Consider the following 23854-nt stretch of genomic DNA (forward strand, 5'->3'; position numbering starts at 1 on the left):
CGAAAGGTCTTTTAAATAGGTTGTAACGTGGCTGGGCTAGGGTTAATTTAAGCTAAAAACCCTAGACTCAAATTGCATCGGACCTTCGGAATAAGTACCTTTAATACACTAACTCATTTTGCTTTCACATGCTCTTTTGTATATCTATTTCTTTTGAGTACATATGCTTTTTTTTTTAGCATTTGATATTTCTTTTCAACTCCCCTAAACTTATTTTCAAAGAATATTCTTGATAGAGTGAATCTAGTGTTTGGAACAATTTAAAGATAATTATGAGAGAAGTGATGGCTAAATATTACAAAAGCTCAAACAAAATTAGGCCATATAGTCTCAAAGTTGAGTCTCAATGGATAAATATTCATTAAGGTTGGCTTGAAAGGCTCAACCAATCCAAACAAAAGTTTGCTTAAGTCATTTTCAAAATTTCATGCTTCCTAGGATTTCGCCTTAAGAAATTACTAAGTCAGTTCTAGAGACTTAGACTTTCATGCATGTCTAGCTCTCCTAAAGAATTAAAAATTTTATGGTATGATTTGCTAACTTTATTAAAATTAACATTATGCCATAGTTCAACTAACATAGCATTTATTGAGACAATAGAACTTTATTTATACTAGAAGTTAGCATAATTAAAACAATTTAAAATTTTGAACAAATTATAACTTAATCATAATTATAATAATAATGTATCTTGAAAAACAATTTCAATTTTTGATCCCCCTACTTAAGATGAACAATGTCCTATTACTAAAAACAATAGTTTTAATGAAAATATATAAGTGAATAGATATTGTACATGAGGTAGGACCCTAGGAAAAGGAGGTGAGTCAAGTTTGACTGCTTAAATACCAAACTTTTCCAAGGCAAATCCAATCCTAGACATGTACATATCTATTGCCACAATTCTTATTTTGAAATTTGTTCAATTTTATTAATGATTTCTACATCTTATTTTACTATGTGAGAAATAAAATCCTAAAAGAACCTAATCCTAAAAACTTTAAATATCCTAAGAAAGAAACTAAAATAAATTAAAAATCCCCATTTTTTTTTTATTTGCAGATCCCTCAGAATTCGACTTGTCTTTTGTTTCATCGTCTCTATTTTTGCATGAATCACTTTGTTCCCTCTGTAACACCCCAATTTTTGGGAATCCTGTGAATATTGGCATAGGTTTAATTATGTTAGTGGGCCTCTAGAAGGCCCAAGCTTAAGATAGAACCCGATAATTTTAGTTAATTTTTGTTCCATAAGAAAAAGGGAGTGAAATTATGAAATAGGACCTACGTGAAAATGTTTGAAAATGCTATAGGCTAAATTGAAGTGGCCAAATAAATAGGAGTGCAAAATAGGAGGATTTGCATGACAAACCTCCCATTTTACATGAAGTGGCCAGCCATCATGTTGTTGTAGACAAAATGTGCACTTGATATCCATAATTTATGGTACAAATTGATACAAATTGATAATAGGTTAGGTAAATGTTCCATGATAATGGGTTAGGTAAATGTTTCATGATAATGGGTTAAGTAAATGTTTCATGATAAGAATTTCATGTCTTTTGTATTAAAGAATTAAATGGATGAAATATGAAGTTTTATTAAAAGAAAAGGGGTGAAAAGAACAAAGTTTTGTCCATCTTTGTTCATCATAGCTGAAAGTTAGAGAAGAGAAAGGAGAGGAGAAAACTCTTGAGTATTCGGTCATTAGGAGGAGGAAAATTGAAGGTAAGTTCTTGGTACCTTGCTTCTATTTTGAGGTTCATGAGTTCTTCTTGATTCTACCTTAACTCTTGAAGTATATTTTGATTTTTTGTTGTGTTGTGAGCATTTGGTCATGAATTAAAATGAAGGAAATGGTTGTTGTTTCATGTTCTTTTGATGAAAAATGGAAGATATGTGAAGTTGAGCCAAACAAATGAGCATGCATGTGCCTTAGATGCTAAAGGGAAAAATTGGCTAACATGCTGTGCTTTAAAATGATGAAATGGAGATTATGCTTAAGTAAAAATCATAGATATGTGATGATTGATTGGTGATATACATGTTTAAATAACATGCATGCACGATAGGTGTATGAAAGAGTGATTTGGTAATAAATCTGCTTGGGACAGCAGCAGTAATGTGACTTTGGAAAATCACCATAAATTGTGGAAGATGAATTAGAAGCTGAATAAATTATGTAATTAAAGATTATTGAGTCTAGTTTCTAATGAAATAAACAAGAACATATTTTGAATTCTGTACAATGAGAAATTTGATTCGTAATGAAGAGTGGTCAGATTAGTCAAACAGTGAAACATGGGAAACTTTGAGAAAAATCTGGTATTGATTGGCTAAACCAAAAATTCTGAAAATTTTATGGATAGAAGATATATGAGTCTATTTTTAAGAAAAATTAACGGAACTTGATTTGGAGTTTCGTAGCTCCAGTTATAAATGATTTAGTGACTATTGCTTAGGAAGACAGCTTGCAGTGAAATTATGATTATGTGGTAAACATTGACAAAAATTTGTTAATGAGTTGCTTATTGTTTTCTTATAAGCTTACTATGATCTGTAGGTGTGGTTGGCCGAATATTGTAAGGGGTTAATACGTAGTTTGTATTTGAATAGTTAGATTAACGTGTTAGTAATCCAATTGTGGAAGGTTCGTGTGTGGATCCCGTCAGCATATCGTCGCAAACAGGTGTGTAACTAACACCCTCTTTCTTAGTCTAGATCGGCAAAAGTCGAAAAGCCAAAATGCCGAAAACCGGTATTCTGTAGATTTGCGAGTGTGCGAATGCTCGTGAGGTAAATCGATTAATGTTTTTGGTAAGCTGCAATGTTTGGATTGCAAAGTGCATGATTTACGTGCCCTCGATATTTTGGGCTTAATAGGCCAAAATTGGAATGATGGGTCAATCTGCCTAATTCGGTAAGAACCCTCGATCGTGATTCTGTTAGTACGTGAAAGGTAGGAATATGCATGAAAAACCCTAAAATAGATAAATTACTGAAATACCTTTAAAAGTGAAAAATTTACGCTTTTACCCTAGGAGATAAATTACCAAATACCCCTAGGGTTAAATTGACTTAAATGCATGTTTGATTTTGTTATTTATTGCATGCCATGTTGTTATTATCGATGCATGGGACCGGATATTGACGGAGGAAGTCTGAAAGTGGCTTGTCCACATCTTTGGAGGCTTTGCCTCAATTCTTTGATAGCGAGCGAAAATCTTTGCAATGCTGTGGAATCTTTGGGTGGGTGGGTTGAGCTATCCCCACATGGAGTGTATGGTGAATGCAGGTGGAGTGTAGTGGTTGGTGGGTTGAGTAGTCTCCCAAATGGGCTTGCATATGTTATTGATGTTGCATGTATTTTGAAATGGGCCTATGGGCCATCTTGTTATCTGAATAAGGGCTAAGGCCCAGGTTATTATAATCTGAAAAGGGCTCGCCCAGTACCATTATTACTGAATGGGCTTAGGCCCAATAGGCTTGAGTGACTTGGGCTTTGAATGAGTTTTCCTTACACACTGAGTTTCCCAAACTCACCCCTTTTATTTTCATCCACGCAGAAATCCCCAACCATAGTGGGCTTGGAGTCGTGAGGGAATTGAGTGGCCATCCGCTTCGAAAGTTTGATTTTCTTACGGTGAACTGGACATCCTTTTATTTACGTTTGAAGTTTTGGGTTTTAAATGTAATAAGGCCGCTTAATTATTTTTGATGGTTTTAATATGTATTACTAAGATAGGTATTACTTATTTTAACTGTTGAAATTGGATAGCTTTAGGGCGCGTTTTCAAAAACAACAATTGATTTCAAAATAACACGACAACAAGCAAAGCTTCCGCAATGAAAGTATTTTCCAAAATTAGTCACTTTTCCTAAAAATGACTTAATCAAATCGATTTCCTAGAAATATCCATGACGTTAAGGTGTGGCAATGGCGGTATGCATGTCTAGGATTGGATCCGAAAGGAGCTTGGTACTTAAGCAGTCCGATGGACTCACCACCTCTTTTCCGGTTTCCTACCTGGTGCACAGTTTCCATTCACTTTAATCCTTAATGAATTAATCTTTTGAACATCAAGTACGATTTTCTGGACTTAGAATGGAATTTTTTTTTAACGTTTTTGATGTGGCATGCCGGATCCGGCCATAACTTCTGGGCCGGGTTTGGGGTGCTACACCCTCTTTGATATTGGACTCCATGGTTCAAATATAAAATCTAGAAACTCAGGTACAAAAATAAACGGGTCATGGAATATTTTCGTAAAATCACTTCTCATTGAGTCATCCCGTATTTTTGAATATCTCTAGTAAGCTTGTTGCTGCCACTGCATATTGCATTAGGTCCATCAACTTTGACAGCTCATCACGAAGATCTGGGCAAGGCGAATGAGTCTTAAATGTTGAGGTCACCATGTCAGGTTCGATCATTGGTTCAATTGGTGCTTCCTTATCAGGGATTTAATTGGTTCGATATTTGTGGGATCTTCTTATTCTTTTTCGGGATCCTCGCTCGATTCAACTCATTACTGCAGAACAGAATCTCCGACTACTCGTTAGATGTCCCAATCTGTGATTATGCCTTGGCTATAACCCGTCTTCTTTACGTTTGCAAGAATTTTAGCTTTCAAGTACAAAATTGTTATTGTAAAGGGAAAGTATGCTGGGCCAAAACGTCTAGCGACACAATTTTGAATTTCTCTCACAATGATTTTTCCCACATCAATGGTCTTTGTTGTTAAACTCTTGTATAACAAAACTATTTGCTCTAATGAAATTGTGGTCCCATGTGAAATAAGCATAAGGCTAAACCGAATGAAATAAAATCATACCTTTGCTAGTGGTGTTAAATATTCTTTGCGACAAGTGTGAGTTCCATGCTTTGACATAGTCCACTTAGAACTTGAAATTGTAAGTTCCTAGAGAATTTCTTACAATTTTTTGGCCTCGATATTTTCCATTAAGGAAGATTATTCGTCGTCTTCAAAATCATGTAAATAAAAGAATTCATTAATAGTGTTTCAATTTATTGGTACCTTAATTCCTCGGACAGAGAGTTCTGTTAATTCGCTTGAGGTCAAATTCACATAAAATTCATGAACTAACTCTTCATCTGTACTTGGTCTTTTCTCAAAAAACACTTTCCAATTTAAAGCTTCAGCAACTTGTTGAATGCTCACCATGAAATTAGTATAGTTGTTTTCTTTCAGTGTAAAGCTTTTTTCTGGGAGCATTTGTTAATTTTTTAAAACACTATCGTATCTCGCTTTGACTTCTTCACAGTGGAATTTGTTTTGTGATTCTTCAACTTGGAACAAGGTATGAATTCTTTTGCGAGGCATGATTAACCACTTTTGTATAAAATTAAGGACTCAATAAAATAAATAAAATTTGAAGCAAAAGATTTTGATTGAGGGTTAGTTGGAGGGTGACCGATTGGTGAATCTAAGAGGTGCAATGTTTATGGAGAAAGGGTGGTCGAATTGTAGTTTGGGGTTATGGAAAATTGCAATGAAGGTGTGGTATAAGGATGACAAGGGGTGTGCGGCTAATGTAGGGTTGCGCACGACTTGAGGCGAAGAGCAGCAGCAGCGCGCAAAAACTTGAGGCCAGCAGCGACGTACGAGGGCTAGAGCTTGTGCGTCAGCTTGGGCCAGGAAGCAATAGGTGTAATAACCCGAATTTTTCGGTTATCGAAAAAGTGTATTTTCAAGTCTCCGTTACTAAAAAATGGGTCCGTAAATATTTATAAAAAAATATTTAAAAAGTTAATTGAGTAGTTAATTAGAGTTTAATTATGTGAATTTAGCTTAATTAAGGATAATTGGATAGAAGGATTAAATTGAATAAAGTGTGAAAGTTTAATTATAGATTAAAAGAAAATATAAAGGACCAAAATGGCAATTATGCCATTTAGCATAAGTGAGGACATATAAAGTAAAAAAATCTAAGATTTTCACTTGGATTTTAATTATAATATATATTTTTTATTAGTAATAAATGATATTAAATTAATTTATTATAATTATATTATAAGATATTTATATGATAAATAAATTAGTATAAAGACAAATGTATAGTAAATAAAATATACAAGTGTATGGATCAAAACACATACATTTGTAATACATGTATTAGATATTAAATAAATATTTATTATTTTATAAAATATATTTATTAATTAAATAATTATTTTATAAGATTTTATATGATAAATATATTAAATAATGACAAATGTATGGTTATAAATGAATACAAATGTACTAATAATATACACATGAATAAATAAATAATACTTATTATTTAAGTATAAATACATATGTGTATATATATAAAAAAAAAAGAAAGAAAGAAAAAGGATAGAAAATGAAGAAACAAAGCAAACGAAACAGAGAGCAGGGAAAAGAAAGAAAGAAGAAAGAGAAAAGAAAGAAGAAAAGGAAAAATTAAAGGTTTAAAGCTTGGAAGTTTAATAGGTAAGTCAATTTAGCCCTTTCTACTTAAATTTGATGTTTTAGAAGTTTTGGAATAAGATTTTGATGAAATTAAGTTGATATTTTGAAAGTTATTAGATTTCTAGATAATGTTCATGTTGAGTAAAATGATGAAATAATGGTTAAATTGATGGAAATTCAAGTTAGAAATGAAATAAGGATTGAATTGTAAAGTAATTCATAAGTTTTATGTTGAAGGGCTAATTTGAGGAAATTTCGAAACTAGTTAAATAAGCTGAAAATTTAGTAGTTAAATTTGAGATGGGATGAAACTTGAATAGAAATAGAGTATGAATTAAGTTAGTAAAATTAATGGAAATTGATTTTAAGACCTAATTGTGAAAATGTTGGAATTAAAGTCTAGTGCTGAAATTATGATCTCCAAAAGTTGTAAAGTAGTTTAAAGTGATAGAATAAAGTGTTAATTGAGAAAAATCAGCTCAATTGAGAGGCTAATTGAGTAGGGACGAAATTGTTATTTATTAAAGCTTAAGGAAAAATGGTAATAAAGAGCTTGCACTAAAACAATATTGGACAGCAGCAGTAAATTAACTTTGAAAAATAACCATAAATTGTAGGAATCTAATTAGAAGATGAAAAAAATATGAAATTAAACATTATTGAGTCTAGTTTCTCATAAAAGAAACGGTGTAAGCAATGGATTTGTAAATCATGAGATATAATAAATTTTGTGAGACAAGGTTAGAATGAATTCGGGTTCCCCTGTTCTGACTTTGGAAAATCATAAAAAATTGGATAAAAATAATTATGGGCTTAAATTTATATTTTTAGAATCCTAAATGAGTCTATTTTCAAGACCAATAAACAGGAATATCATTTGAATTCTGTGCGAGGAGATAATTAATTTTTAGTGAAGAAGGGCAGAACTGTCAGACAGCAGAAGAGGGGTAACTTTAAAGAATAAACTGTATTTATTGGTTAATAAAAAAATTCTGAAAGTTTTATGGTAAGAAGATATATGAGTCTAGTTTCAGGAAAAAATAACGTATATTAATTTGGAGTTCTAGAGCTCCAGATATAAATAATTTAGTGAATATGACACAGATAGATAGCTTGAATATTCATAAAAGTAAATAATAAAGACTATAGATAATGTTACTTACAAATGTGTTATATACATTAAGGATGTGGAACGGAGAGGAGGTGGAGGAAAATATATATGAATATTCAGCTAGCGTGGCTAATTTGCATGTTTTAGGCTTAAGGACTAAATTGAATAAAAGTAAAACTTCAGGGGGCAATTTTGTAAAAATGTCAAAAATGACCAAATTGAAGAGAATGAATTGTTTTATTATCTAAATTAATAAATTGAATGAAATTTTCAATTTAAGATCGAATGAAAATCGGGAAAATGGTAAATTACCAAAATGTCCTTGAATCTTGATATTTCTGCAATTTTGCTAGGTAAGTTCGTATAATTTAAATTATATTCTTAAATGCTTGAAATGTATGTTTTTGATATGAATATGATTTGAATGTTCATTGTATGAAAATTGATGAAACATTGATATATTTGATAAAAAGGGGGAAGAAATCCCAGTTGAATGAAAGAAAATTTCGATGGATCTCTGAAAAGGAATTGACGGTAAAAAAGATCTAGCCCGAACGGGTGATCCTATCCTAATATAGCCCTCCCGAAGAATATGTGGAAAATGGATTTAGCCCGGACGGGTAATCCGAATTAGGGTCTGAATTTAGCCTGAACTGGTAATTTAGATCCAAGCTCATTAGAGTAATTGTCGTTGTAGGGATTTAGCTTTGACCGGTAATCCAGACAATACTCTATGAGTTTATATTCTGAGATTTAGCTGACCGGTAATCCCACTTTGTAAGGATGAGGTTCATGAGTGTGCTCTCGAAATGAAATGTGTAAGACCATGGTTGAAAGATACCATGGTAACCTGATATGAAATGTGTAAGACCATGGTTGAAAGATACCATGGCAACGTGACATGAAATGAATAAGATCATGGTTGAAACATACCATGGCAACATGACGAGAAAATGAATAAGACCATGGTTGAAAGATACCATGGCAACATGACGGAAAACGAGTAAAACCATAGTTGAAAGATACTATGGCATCATGTCGAAGATAAATAAGATCGTGGAAGAGAGACGCTAAGATCTCTATTGAACAACTAATATTCAGGTAATATGTACCAGATGACAAATGATTATATGAATTGGTTATACAAAATGGTTGTGTGAAATGTTTACAAGAATTGGTCATATGGAAATATATATACAAAATAGTTGTATGAAATAATTAAGAAGATAGATAAATGAAATAAGTATAGGTACATGGAATTTAATTTATGTTAAGTTTAATACGAACTATTACCGAAATAAATATACATAAAATATAAGGAAATGATGGTGCATGAAATATTGATATAACGAAAAGAATGATATATGCTTATGAAGAAACAGTAAGAGAATAATATATTTTGTGACATGTACATATATAATTATCATTGATATGTTGATACAAGGAAAATATGTAAGTTGAGACTATTATTAAACTCGAGTGTGATATGTTGAGAAAATAGGTATATCAATGTTGAATTTATATGAAATATGTGCAAGTATACTAACAATGTTGTTGTTTGACGCTTAGACAAGTACCAGGCCATTGATTGAATGGTAACATGTTTAATTATAAGGAGCATTGAAATGGTAAGTACTTAGATGAAAATATAATTTAAGATTTTGCGAAAATTTTTTTATGATCCTGATTTTATTCCGGTTGGTTTCTAATGTATGTTTTGGGCTTTGAGGGCCCAATAGAGAGACGTTATGATTATTTTTAAAATATGAATAATAAATGACTCAGAATTATCTAAAAATGTTCAGTAAACTCCGGTAATGCCTCGTACCCTATTTCGACAATGGATACGGGTAGGGGGTGTTACAATAGGGACTTCTGACCTTTAGCGATGAGCAGCGTCGAGCAAGGTTAGCGAGAACACGAGCAAAGCAAAGGGAGTTGTTGCGTGAGTTGCGGTCTTGTGCGTATTGCGGGGAGTTGCTGGGCGGTGTGTGCAATGGTGGCTGTTAGTGGTGTTGTCGCCAGTTGCCGATGATGGTAGGATGTATGGGGAGGTTGGTTTGATAGATGGTGAGTAGTGTGAATGAGGGATGAAGGTAGTATTTAAAGTTATAGAAGGGAGGAGTTTAACTTGAATTCTTAAAACAAAATAATACTAAATTATTATAAGACCTAATATCATATAAAGTAAATAACAATTAATGAATAATATAATGTATATTAATTTATTATTTTCTATTTATTGAAATAAAACTCCTAAATAAAATATTAAAGCAATTCTAATCCTATGTAATGTTTATAACAATTAATATATATTATATAAAATATAATTATATATTAGTTATTATCATCTTATTTATTAAAAATAAATTAAAATTTTTATTTTAGCTTTTTTAAATATATTTACAAAAATACAATTAATTTCAATATTTACAAAAAAACCAAATTTTGCAAATAATTCAAATAAGTACCTAAATTTAAAGAAAATTTGAAAATTGAGTTGCAATTAAAACTTGGATCAAAATTGACATTTTATTTGCAAAATAAAAAATTTTATTTTGCCATTTAGAAAATAATTTCTTGAAAGATTATGTTAAAATCAATTCCTAGGAAAGATTGGAAGGGTCACAAGCAATCCCACTTAAGTTTCAATCTCCTAAAAAAAAATTATTTTAACATATTAGTCCAGAAAATATACCCTAAGTCTTTTATTTAAAAGAAAACGAGAAGAATTAAGTATCTGATAAAATGAACGAGACATTATCCCACTCAATTTTATCCCCCTAGTAATGTTTCAAGCGTTAAGCATTGACTCGAAAATTACCTCCCTTACCTTGAAGTTCGACAACTCCATATGGAAAAACTTAGTGAATAGTAAATAGAACAGACCACAGTGATTTCAGCTTACCTGGGAAAAACCTTAATCTGGAATTGAACAACAAAAATTACTGACCTGCTTCAAATTCTGAAACTCAAATGTGCTTATCTTGCCATCTTTTTTTATCTCTCTTTGAGCAACTTGGCATTTTCATATGATAAAGTTCAGAATTCTTCTAACTTGTTAAGTTGAAGCATCCGTTTCTCTTTGGCAAGCTTGGGATGCAAATCGAGTTGTTTGGAGAGCCTAGTAGCTTTATGCTCTAACTGTGTTTTGTATGCTATCCTATAGGCCGATAAACCGTCATCCAGTCTTTTGGACTAATCTTGTCGATTTGGACAAACTACCTTCTCAAGTATATCTTTTATCTCTTTGTTTGCCAGCTCATCTTGCCCATTTTTCTGCGGATGGTAAGCTATGGCAACCTTATGCTTTACTCCATGTTTGTCGAATAACCATTTCAATCATTTGTTCACAAAATGGGACCCTCCATCATTGATGATATCCTTCGGAGTCCCAAAACTTGTGAACACATTTTTCTGCAAAAACATCATCACAACCTTGGCATTGTTCGTCGGATATGCCTCGGCCTCAACCCACTTAAATACGCAGTCTACTGCTACCAATATATACTTGTGACCAAAAGAATGAGGGAATGGACCAAAAAAGTCAATACCCTAAACATCGAATAATTCTACCTCAATGATGTTTGTTCAGGGCATCTCATTTCTGTTGGTGATGTTTCCAACCCTCTGGCATCAATCACAACTCTTTATGTAGGCATACATATTTTTGAATAGTGTTGGCCAAAAGAATCGAGCTTGCAATAGTTTGGCTGTATGATAATGATATAAAATCTTATGTACCTCGTTTTCTACCACGCATCTCCTGATCATTTGATCTGCGCTCTTTTTGAACAAATATGGCTCTTCCTAGAAATTATGCTTCACATCGTGAAGAAACTTTTTCTTTTATTGATATGTAATATCAATCAGTATCAAGTCACAAGATAAATAGATAGCAAAATTGGTAAAACAAGGGGTGTTATAGACATGGTTTACCTTAAGTATGTGCTCGTTTGGAAATGTCTCTTGGATGGGTACAAGAGATGAAGTTCTTTCTTATGGCTCTAATCTGGATAAATGATCTGCTACTTGGTTTTCTACCTCTTTTCTATCTTGAATTTCTAGATCAAATTCTTGGAGTAGAAGTACCCATCAAATCAATCTCATCTTGGCATCTTTCTTGGCAAGTAAATATTTAATTGCCGAATTATTTGTATAGACAATCACTTTGGTACCTACAAGATAAGATCAAAACCTTTCAAAGGCAAATAAAATATCAAGTAACTCTTTCTCTGTTACCGTCTAATTCAATTGAGCTCTCGTCAGAGTCCGACTTGCATAGTAGATGGGATAAAAAACTTTGTTCCTTCACTAGCCCATCACAACTCCTATCGTGAAGTCACTTGATCCACGTCAACTCAAATGGCAAATCCCAATCTGGTGTGATGATAATGGGTGCCGAAATTGACTGATTCTTCAAATCATTAAATGCTTTCAAACATTCTTCAACAAAGTTGAAAATTTTATCCTTCTCCAATAATTTGTATAAGGGTTTAGCGATTTTGGAGAAGTCCTTGATAAATCTTCGATAGAATCTGAATTGTCCCAAAGATCTACGAACACCATTTACAGATGTTGGAGGTGGGAGTTTCCCGATAACATCTACCTTTGCTTTATCTACATCAATTCTATGTCTCGTTATTTGGTGCCCCAAAACAATATCTTCTCGTACCATGAAATGACACTTTTTCCAGTTGAGTTTGAGGCTTGTTTCTTTGCCTCACCTGAGTACCTTGGCTAGATTGGTTAAGCAATCATCATAAGTGTCTCCAAATGCTGAAAATTTTTCTATAAAAACTTCTAAATACTTCTCAACTGTAACAGTCTGGTTTAGACCCTAGTCAAAATAGTGGTATCGAGACCATAAATTCGAGTGAAAAAATATTTTAATATTATTTTTCATGCTTATGATATGTGAATTAGCACATATAAAAGTTTCGTATGAAAATTTGATCATTTGTGTACTTAACTTGAAAAAATGACCTAATCGCGTAAAATGTAAAAGTTGTATGATATTTGTTAAAAGTGTTAAAATGACAGGGCTAATTAATTGAGAGGCCTTATGTTGATATTAAACCTTTGGTTTTGATAATGGACATAAATGGCCTTAATATATATGATTTTATAATGTTTATAATAAAGTTAAAATGGTAAAATGTATATTTAAGTTATATTAATTAAACAGAACATGAAAATAGGCCATTTTATGTTTGTATATGCTAAAATTGAAGAAAAAAAGAAGAATAAAACACAAATTAGGGTTTCGACTATAGTTTTGTTTGATTGAGGTATGTGTTTTGATCCGTTTTTGATAATTTCTATGTTTTTGTGATTGTTGCTTAGTGTTCTCCAAAGCCCATGTTTGAATTTTTGAAACTGTTGATGATTTTGAGTTGAGCTATTAATGATAATATGAGCTTTATGAAGTTTGATGTTAGTAAATGGAAGATATGTGTTAGATTATTAAGTTTTGTCTTTGAATTTTTGATGAAATTGAGTAATTTGGGCTAAATTGTGAAAATCATATTTTGAGGGACTAAAATGTGAAATAAATGGAATACTTGGGCTTATATTAACTCTATGGAAATTCGGCTAAGCATGTGTATAAGGAAATTTTGTGTATTTTGTGATTTTTGTAACTAGAGACTAAAGTGCAAAAATGTAAAAAAAAGAGGGCTAATTTGTAAAATACCCTAAATATGTGTTTTTGGATTGATTTGAATGATTAGGTGAATAAAATGGTTAAATTTAAATATGTTTAGATCAAGAACCAAAGAAAACGGAATTAGATTGGGGAAAGTCGAAAGTCATCGAATAGTCGACTCTGTTCGTCCGAATCCATACGAGGTAAGTCGATATACAAAAAAATGTATTTTGAATTGAATTATTATTGATTATATGATATTGAACATTTATAAATGGTTATATGAGTTGAGTATGAGACATCCGAGAAAGTATCGACAAAGTTCCAACATCCGAAAATCCCCGTATGAACCTTAGGAATAGTTAGGATACATATGTCATGACATAGGATTCGATATGTGTTTTGGTGTAAGACCACATCTGGGACATTAGTATCCACTTATGATTTACATGTAAGACCACGTTTGGGATGTTGGCATCGTATTTGATTTCATGTAAGACCCTGAGACAGTGGCATCGATATTTGATTACATGTAAGACTACGTCTGGGCCGTTGGCATTGTACAAGCTTTCCAAGCTATCCGTGTATCCTTATGATTCCGAACGGTTCAACGGACATTCTGAGAAAATGAATTGTTATGTGAACATGTATCCTATTTAGGTACGTTTGAATTGAGTATCATATTTGATGATGAAAGGTAAGTATATGTACCTTTGTGAACATATTGTATAATTATGAGAAAATTGTTATTTGAGCAAATAGATTGGAAATATGTGAAATGTATGTGAACTATGAGGTATATGTTAGTATCTTGGCCATGAAATAAATGTATTTTATGATGTGTAGATGCTTAAGTTGATAAGTTTATTTGCATATGACTTACTAACCTTTCGAAAGCTTGCTTTGTGTGTGTTTACATTGTTTTATAGATATCGTAGCTACCAGAAGCTCGGCGATCATCGAGGATTGTCACCACACTATGGAACCTTACTTTGGTATGTTTTGAAAGTGTATATATTGAAGTATGGCATGTATAGGCTAGAAGTAATTAGATTATGTTTTGTGATATGTATATATTTAGCCATGTGATATGGCTTGGTTTTGGTTGATCTTATAGTTTGATTTTGTTATATGATATGCGATGCAAATTATGCTTATGTGATGTGTTCATTAATGGCCAAGTGAATTGATCAATTTGGTAAGTTTTGGTGTGTGCTCATTTAAGGATTTGGTAAGATTTTAATATGAGAATGAATGAATTGAAAAAAAAAAAGTTATGAAACAAATGATTAAATATGATTTTGTCTTATGATTTGGCATATTTTAGTATGGCTATTAAGTATGAAATTGGTTGATAATGTTATGGCATGAATGGTATATGTTTTGGTTGAGAAATGGTTGGGATTTAGGCATAAAATGTTGTGGTTTTGTTGATTGTAGGGAGGACCTTAATGGGTGGAAAATTGGCCTTGTAAATGGCCTATTTTTTCCCATACGGGCGTGTGTCTCAGCCATGTTGCTCGAGGGCTATTTTGAAATGAGCCTGGGCAGACTACACGGTTGCACACACAGGCGTGTGCTAGGCTGTGTGGCTAAGTCAGTTTCGACCACGAGCTAGACACACGGGCGTGTGACTGGCCGTGTGATCCAAGTCAGTAGCCTCCCTAATTTTCACATGGCCTGGCACACGGGTGTTTCTTGTGGCCGTGTGGGCAAGTCAATATGTATGCCCTATTTTGACATGGCCTAGACACACGAGTGTGTCTAAAGCCGTGTGAGGTAGACGACCTGTTCACATGAGCATGTGACCTGTGAAACTTTGAAAAATTATTTAAGTTTTGAAGAATTTTGTATGAGCTCGATTTAGTCTCGACCCCTTTCTAATGCATGTTTAAGGTCTCACTGACCTATATAAGGGACTCTATAATGATATTTGACTATGTTTGAGGATGATGATATTGAATTATTTGTAAAGTGTTTCGATTTGTCTGGTAATACCTTTAACCCTAGTCCGGTGATGAATACGGGTTAGGGGTGTTAATTTGGTTGGTATCAGAGCTACGGTTTATTTGATTCTAGGACTAGCGTAGCGTATGTGAGTCTAGCTATACATGCCATATTTATGAACTATGATAGTGTGATGAATCCTGACGATGAAAATGTGTTTTTTATATAGCAAATGGATCCCAAACAAGCCGTAGCTGACGATGTCGAGAGTAATGCACCTGCTTCCGCGCAAGGGACATCGCCATCATATTCTAGACCGGCTACGAGTAGCTATGATGGAGAGGCTAGACAAGCCTTCTATCAAATGATGAATGCTTGGTTCAGTCAATACATTAGAACTAATCTAGTTGTTCAACAACCTCCAACCCCGGACAATCCTCCGCAAGTTCCTGCTATGTCACAAGCTAATCTGAATCAGTTGATTAAGCCTCCGGTTGATAAGATTAGAAAATATGGAGCTGAAAATTTTCGTGCTACAACTAGTAATGATGCTGAGAGAGCCGAGTTCTGGTTAGAAAATACAATACAAGTATTCGATGAATTGTCTTTGAATCCAGATGAATGCATAAAATGTGTCGTTTCACTTCTAAAAGATACGACGTATCACTGGTGGAAGACTTTGATATCCGTGGTTCTGAGAGAACGAGTCACCTAGGATTTCTTTCAAGCTGAATTCCGAAAGAAATACATCAGTTAGAGATTTATTGATCAGAAATGTAAAGATTTTCTTGAGCTTAAACAAGGCCGTATGTCTGTTACAGAATACGAGCGAGAATTTGTGGGACTGAGCCAATATGCATGATAATGTGTCTTGACTGAAGCTATATTGTGCAAGAGATTTGAAGACGGTTTGAATGAAGATATTCGTTTGTTATTCGGGATTCTTGAGATCAAAGAATTCGTTGTGCTTGTTGAACGAGCATGTAAAGCTGAAGAATTCAGAAAAGAGAAAAGAAAAGCTGATTCAGAAGCTAGAGAAGTGCGAAAAAGATCAACGAGCAAGCCATTTTAGTCTGTGTCAAAGAAGTTTCGATATGATTTTAGCTGTTCAAAGACTAATGTGGGACATTCAAGTAGAGATCGTGCTAAATCACATTCGAGCTTCAGAGCTCCAGCTACATATGTTGTCTGTGTTGGAAATGTTTGATTTGATCAACTCGAGTGTAAACACTGTGGTGAAAGACATCCCAAAAATTGTAGATTGTATGATCGGGCTTGTTTCAAATGTGGATCGTTAGATCATTTCATCCTCGATTGTCCTGAATCTATCGAGCAAGAGATTGTGCAAAATCTGAGGTCAAGTGGCAATGTATCTCGTGGTAGAATTCCCAGAAATACAGGTAATTTGAGTGGCAGTTAGGGGGGAACAAAAGACACTGCTGTTAGATCCGAGGCTCGTGCATCTGCCAGAGCCTATGGCATTCGAGCTCGTGAGGAAGCTTCATCTCCAAATGTGATTACGGGTGCATTTACACTTTATGATACCTCTGTGATTGCTTTAATAGATCTTAGATCAACGCATTCTTATATATGCATGAATTTAGTGAACAGTAAAACTTTGCCTGTTGAGTCTACTGAAATTGTGATTAGAGTATCGAACCTCCTAGACAGATGTGTTTTGGTTGATAAAGTCTGCAAGAAATGCCTGTTAATATTTTGGGACATTTGCTTTCCAGCTGATTTGATGTTATTACCTTTTAATGAGTTTGATATAATTCTGGGTATGGATTGGTTAACTTTGCATGATGCTGTTGTGAATTGCAAATGGAAAACTATTGATTTGAGATGTAAAAATGATGAAATAGTTCGAATTGAGTCTAGTGATTTGAATGGATTGTCTGTAGTGATATCTTTGATGAAAGCTTTGAGTATTGTGAGAAAAAGGTTGTGAAGCTTACTTTGCCTATGTGATTTATTCAAAATTGCCATAAAAGAAAATTGAATCAGTGCATGTTGTCTGTGAATTCCCTAATGTGTTTTCTGAAGAACTTCTGGCATTACCTCGATCCGAGAAGTTGAATTCGACATTGAATTAGTACCGGGAACGACTTCGATTACGATAGCTCTATATAGAATGGCTTCGACCGAGTTAAAAGAATTAAAGTCTCAGTTGAAAGAGTTGACCGATAAAGGATTTACTAGACCCAGTTTCTCACCTTGGGGTGCACCAGTTCTATTTGTGAAAAACAAAGACCGTACAATGAGAATGTGCATAGATTATCATCAGTTGAATAAGGTGACTATTAATAATAAATACCCTTTACCCCAAATTGATGATTTGTTTGATCAATTGAATGGAGCTACCGTGTTTTCAAAGAAAAATCTGAGATCAGGCTATTATCAGTTGCGAGTAAAAGATTCAGACATTCCGAAAACTACATTCAAAACGATGTATGACCATTATGAGTTTTTAGTTATGCCTTTCAGATTAGTTATGCCTTTTGGATTAACGAATGCACATGCTATCTTTATGGATTTGATGAACAAAATTTTCAGACCGTATTTAGATCAATTTTTTTCGTATTCATTAATGACATATTGATTTATTTGAGTGATGAAATTGAACATGCTAAACATCTTATATTAGTGTTACAAACTTTGAAAGATAAGCAACTGTATGTGAAGTTTAGCAAATGTGAATTCTGATTACGAGAAGTCAGTTTTCTAGGACATATTGTATTAGCATCAGGTATCCGAGTTGATTCGAGCAAAATTTTGGCTATTTTGGATTGGAAGCCTCCGAGAAATGTTTTTGAAGTCCACAGTTTTCTAGGACTGGCTAGTTATTATCGATGGTTTGTAAAAGGTTTTTCATGATTGCGACTCTGTTGACGAAGTTACTTTAGAAAGATGTGAAATTTAAATGGTCTAAAAAGTGTCAAAAAAGATTTGATCAGTTGGAAGCTCTATTGATTGAAGCTCCAGTGTTAGTACAACCTGAATTGAGTAAAGAATTTGTAATCTATAGTGATTCTTCGTTGAATGGTCTGGGATGTGTTTTGATGCAGGAAGACAAAGTCATTGCTTATGCTTCGAGACAGTTACAGCAGCATGAAAAAAACTATCCGACGCACGACCTTGAGTTAGCTACGATTGTGTTTGCTTTGAAAATATGGCGCCATTATCTGTTTAGTGAGAAATGTCACGTATATTCTGATCATAAGAGTTTGAAATATCTGATGACTCAGAAAGATTTGAATCTATGATAGAGAAGATGGCTAGAGTTACTGAAAGACTACGAGCTTGTTATTGATTATCATCCGGGAAAGGCCAATGTTGTTGCTGATGCTCTAAGTTGAAAAGCATTGTTTGCATTACGTGCTATGAATGCTCATTTAGCTTTGTCTGATGATGGTTCAATTTTAGTCGAATTGAAAACGAGACCGTTGTTTTTACAACAGATTATCGAAGCTCAGAAGGTTGATAATAAGATTTTAGCAAAACGAGCTCAGGGTGATTTAGATTCTGATTCAGAATTTAGAGTTGATAAAGATTATTTTCTGAGATTCTGAGATCGAATTTGAGTTCTGAGAAATCCAGAGTTAATACAGATGATTTTGAATGAAGCTCACAACAGTCATTTATCCTTTCATCCGGGTAGTACGAAAATGTATAATGATCTGAAATAGCTTTATTGGTAGCCTAGTATGAAGCGTGATATATCTAACTTAGTTTCTAAATGTTTAATCTTTCAGCAAGTTAAAGCTGAACATCAAGTTCCATCTGGTTTGTTACAACCAATTATGATTCCAGAATGGAAATGGGATAGAGTGACGATGGACTTTGTTTCGGGTTTGTCCCTATCTCCGAGAAAAAAAAATGCTATTTAGGTCGTGGTAGACCGATTGACGAAATCAGCTCATTTTATTTCGGTACGATCCGATTACTCACCTGATAAGTTAGCTGAATTATATATTTTCGATATTGTGAGATTGCATGGTGTGCCATTATCTATTGTGTCAGATAGAGATTTGAGATTCACATCATGATTTTGGAAGAAATTGCAAGATGCTCTGGGTACTAAATTGCACTTCAGTACAACTTTTCATCCGCAAACAGATGGTCAATCTAAACGGATTATTCAGATACTTGAGGATATGTTGAGATGTTGCATTCTTGAGTTTGAAGGTTCGTGGGAACAATATTTTCCTTTGATTGAATTTGCTTACAATAATAGTTTTCAATCGAGCATCAAAATGACACCTTTCGAAGTTTATATGGTCGCAAATGTCGTACACCTTTGTATTGGACTGAGCTCAGTGAGAATAAGATTTACAGGATTGATTTGATAAAAGAGACTAAACAAAAAGTAAAAGTGATCCGAGATAGTCTGAAAGCAGCTTCTGATCATCAAAAATCATATACAGATTTGAAACGAAAAGAAATTGAATTTCAGATCAGTGACAAAGTGTTTTTGAATGTATCCCTGTGGAAGAAAATACTTCGGGTGGTAGAAAAGGCAAATTAAGTCCGAGATTTATCGGGCCGTATGAGATTACCGAGCATATTGAGCCAGTTGCTTATCGTTTGTTGTTGCCACCTGAGCTAGAAAAGATACATAATGTATTTCACGTATCAATGCTTTGACATTATAGATCTGATCCTTCATATATGATTCCTCCGTCTGAGATTCAGTCTGATATTACCTATGAAGAAGAACCAATTCGTATCTTAGCTCGCGACATTAAAGAATTGAGAAATAAGAAAATTTCATTAGTAAAAGTGATGTGCCATCGACATGGTGTCGAAGAGGCTACCTTGGAGCCTGAAGATGCTATGAGACTGCAATATCCGAACCTATTCGACGATAAGATTTTCGGGGACGAAAATCCCTAAAGGGGGAGAATTATAACAGTCCCGTTTAGACCCTAGTCAGAATAGTGGTTTCAGGACCATTAATTTGAGTCAAAAAAATATTTTAATATTATTTTCCGTGCTTATGATATATGAATTAGCATGTTTAAAAGTTTCGTATGAAAATTCGATCATTTGTGTGCTTAATTTGAAAAAAGGACCTAATCGCGAAAATGTAAAAGTTGTATGATGTTTGTTAAAAGTGTTGAAATGACATGGCTTATTAATGGAGAGGCCTTATGTTGATATTAAACCATTGCTTTTGATAATAGACATAAATGGCCTTAATATATATGATTTTATAATGTTTATAATAAGGTTAAAATGGTAAAATGTATATTTAAGTTATATTAATTAAACAAAACATGAAAATAGGCCATTATATGTTTGTATATGCCAAAATTGAAGAACAAAAGAAGAAGAAAACACAAGTTAGGGTTTCGTCTATAGTTTTGTTTGATTGAGGCATGTGTTTTGATCCGTTTTTGATCATTTTTATGTTTTTGTGATTGTTGCTTAGTGTTCTCCAAAGCCCATGTTTGAATTTTGGAAATTGTTGATGATTTTGAATTAAGCTATTGATGATAATGTGAGCTTTATGAAGTTTGATGTTAGTAAATGGAAGATATGTGTTAGATTATTAAGTTTTGTCTTTGAATTTTTTATGGAATTGAGTAATTTGGGCTAAATTGTGAAAATGATATTTTAAGGGACTAAAATGTGAAATAAATGAAATATGTGGGCTTAAATGAACTCTATGGAAATTCGGCTAAGCATGTGTATAAGGAAATTTTGTGTGTTTTGTAATTTTTGTAACTAGGGACTAAAGTGCAAAAATGTAAAAATGAGAGGGCTAATTTGTAAAATTCCCTAAATATGTGTTTTTGGATTGATTTGAATGATTAGGTGAATAAAATGGTTAAATTTTAATATGTTTAGATCAAGAACCAAAGAAAACAAAATTAGATTGGGGGAAGTCGAAAGTCATCGAATAGTCAACTTTGTTCATCTGAATCCGTACGAGGTAAGTCGATATACAAATAAATGTATTTTGAATTGAATAATTATTTATTATATGATATTGAACATTGATGAATGGTTATATGAGTTGAGTATGAGACATCCGAGAAAGTATCGACAAAGTTCCGACATCCGAAAAGCCTTGTACAAACCTTATGACATCCGAAAAGTCATGACATAGGATCCGATATGTGTTTTGGTGTAAGACCAAGTCTGGAACGTTGGCATCGACTTATGATTTACTTGTAAGACCACGTTTGGGACGTTGGCATTGTACGAGCTTTCTGAGCTATCCACGTATCCTTATGATTCCGAACGGTTCAATGGGCATTTCGAGATAATGAATTATTATGTGAACATGTATTCGATTCAGGTACGTTTTAATTGAGTATCATATTTGATGATGAATGGTAAGTATATATACCTTTGCGAACATATGGTATAATTATGAGAAAATTTGTTATTTGAGCAAATGGATTGGAAATATGTGAATTGTATGTGAACTATGAGGTATCTGTTAGTATCTTGGCCATGAAATATATGTATTTTATGATGTGTATATGTTTAAGTTGATAAGTTTATTTGCGTATGACTTACTAAACTTTTGAAAGCTTACTTTGTATGTGTTTACATTGTTTTATAGATATCGTAGCTACTGGAAGCTCGACGATCATCGAGGATTGTCACCACACTATCGAACCTTACTTTGGTATCTTTTGAAAATGTATATATTGAAGTATGGCATGTATAGGCTAAAAGTAATTAGATTATGTTTTGTGATATGTATATATTTAGCCATGTCATATGGCTTGGTTTTGGTTGATTTTATAGTTTGATTTTGGTATATGATATGCGATGCAAATTATGCTAATGTGATGTGTTCATAGCCAAGTGAATTGATCAATTTGGTAAGTTTTGGTGTGTGCTCATTTAAGGATTTGGTAAGATTTTGAAATGAGAATGAATGAATTGAAAAAAAAAGTTATGAAACAATTGATTAGATATGATTTTGTCTTATGATTTGGCATATTTTAGTATGGCTATTAAGTATGAAATTGGTTGATAATGTTATGGCATGAATGGTATATGTTTTGGTTGAGAAATGGTTGATATTTTGGCATAAAATGTTGTGGTTTTTTTTTTGTAGGGAGGACCCTTAATGGGTGGCAAATTGGCCTTGTAAATGTCCTATTTTTTCCCACACGGGCAGGGACATGGGCGTGTGTCTCAGCCGTGTTGCTTGAGGGCCATTTTGAAATGAGCCTGGGCAGACCACACGGTCGCACACACGGGCATGTGCGAGGCCATGTGGCCAAGTCAGTTTCGACCACGGGCTAGACACACGAGCATGTGACTGGCCGTGTGATCCAAGTCAGTAGCCTCCCTCATTTTCACTCGGTCTGACACTCGGGCGTGTCTTGTGTTCGTGTGGACAAGGAAGTATGTATGCCCTGTTTTGACATGGTCTAGACACACAGGCGTGTCTAAAGCCATGTGAGGCACATGGCCTGTTCACACAGGCGTGTGACCTGTGAAACTTTGAAAAATTGTTTAGGTTTCAAAAAATTTTGTATGAGCTCGGTTAAGTCCCGACCCCTTTTAATGCATGTTTAAGGTCTCGATGACCTATATAAGGGACTCTATAATTATGTTTGACTACCTTTGAGGATAATGATATTGAATTGTTTGTAAAATGTTTCGATTTTTTCGGTAATACCTTTAACCCCAGTGTTATTTGTGAAAAAGAAAGACGGAACTATGAGGATGTGTATTGACTATCGACAACTGAACAAGGTGACTATAAAGAATAAATATCCGTTGCCGCGAATCGATGATTTATTTGATCAGCTAAAGGGAGCTTCAGTGTTTTCAAAGATCGATCTGCAATCTGGCTATTATCAGTTGAGAGTCAGAGACTCAGATGTGCCTAAGACTGCTATCAGAATGAGATACGGACACTATGAGTTCTTAGTGATGCCGTTTGGGCTCACTAATACCCCTGCGGTTTTCATGGATTTGATGAATCGGGTGTTCAGACAGTATTTGGATCGGTTTGTGGTCATATTCATAGATGACATTTTGATTTATTCTCGCGATGAGGATGAACATACCGAACACTTGAGGCTTGTACTACAGATTTTGCGTGATAATCAGTTGTACGCGAAGTTTTGTAAATGTGAGTTCTAGTTGTGCGAGGTTAGCTTTTTAAGGCATGTTGTATCCGCATCGGGTATACAGGTTGATCCGAGTAAAATTTCAGCTATACTAGATTGGAAGCCTCCGAGGAATGTTTCTAAAGTTCAGAGATTTTTGGGGCTTTCCGGGTATTACCGATGATTTGTAAAAGGTTTCTCGATGTTAGCATCACCGTTGACAAAGCTGCTTCAAAAGGATGTCAGATTTGAGTGGTCTGAAAAGTGTCAGAAAAGTTTCGACCAGCTAAAAACTCTCTTGACGGAAGCTCCAGTATTAGTTCAGCTAGAATCCGGTAAAGAATTTGTGGTTTATAGTGATGCCTCATTGAACGGTTTGGTATGCGTTTTGATGCAAGAGGGTAGAGTTGTCGCTTATTCCTCGGGACAATTAAAGCCTCATGAGCGAAATTATCCGACGCATGATCTCGAGTTAGCTGCTATTGTGTTCGCTCTAAAAATTTGGCGTCACTATTTATTCAGAGAGAAATGTCACATCTATTCCGATCATAAAAGCCTCAAATACTTGATGACTCAAAAAGACTTGAATTTGAGACAATTTTGAT

The 23854-nt window shown here is 33.9% G+C and overlaps 1 long non-coding RNA gene across 1 annotated transcript; it reads left to right on the plus strand.

Annotated features, from left to right (window-relative positions):
- Window positions 1-6342: 6342 nt before the first annotated feature.
- LOC128291853 (uncharacterized) lies at window positions 6343-15478 on the plus strand. Its single transcript, XR_008281790.1, has 3 exons — window positions 6343-6478; window positions 14145-14210; window positions 15392-15478. It is a non-coding gene; the product is annotated as an uncharacterized LOC128291853 (long non-coding RNA).
- The last annotated feature ends 8376 nt before the right edge of the window (window positions 15479-23854 follow it).

This window comes from Gossypium arboreum, chromosome 1 (assembly GCF_025698485.1).
Source record: "Gossypium arboreum isolate Shixiya-1 chromosome 1, ASM2569848v2, whole genome shotgun sequence".
NCBI lineage: Eukaryota > Viridiplantae > Streptophyta > Magnoliopsida > Malvales > Malvaceae > Gossypium > Gossypium arboreum.